The following is a 693-nucleotide window of genomic DNA, read 5'->3' on the forward strand; positions in this document are numbered from 1 at the left end:
ACCTGCGAGTCGGGAATGGAGCTAGAGTTGCTGCAGTCTCAAAGGGAACATACGTAATCCAACTCCCAAGTGGTTTTGAGTTATATTTATATAACTGTTACTATGTACCCAGTTTGTCTAAGAACATTATTTATGTTTCCGTACTTGATAAAGACGGTTTTTCATATTCAATAAAGGATAATAGCTGTATTTTCTCTTTTAATGAAATGGTTTATGGCAAAGCAGTTTCCATGAATGGAATTTACATCTTAGATCAAACCACAGATATATTACACGTGAATAATAAGAAATTAAAGGTTGGTGACAAAGATCAAACTTATCTATGGCATTGTCGAATGGGACACATAAATGAAAAACGTGTAAAGAAACTCGTCGAGAATGGGACTTTTCCCGCATTCGATTTTTCTACATTTGGCACGTGTGAATCATGTCTCATCGGCAAAATGACTCGAATTTCCTTCAAAGGTGTTGGAATGCGCGCTAGTGACCTATTAGGACTCATACATACTGATGTATGTGGACCTATGTCAATTACCGCTAGAGATGGCTATAGATATTTTATCACTTTCACGGTCGATTTGAGTAGATACGGATATGTCTACTTAATGAAGCATAAAAGTGAGTCCTCTGAAAAATTCAAGGAATACCAGAATAAGGTTGAGAACTAACTAGGAAGAAAGGTTAAAGCACTCC

This window comes from Silene latifolia, chromosome 9, assembly GCF_048544455.1.
Source record: "Silene latifolia isolate original U9 population chromosome 9, ASM4854445v1, whole genome shotgun sequence".
Taxonomy (NCBI): domain Eukaryota; kingdom Viridiplantae; phylum Streptophyta; class Magnoliopsida; order Caryophyllales; family Caryophyllaceae; genus Silene; species Silene latifolia.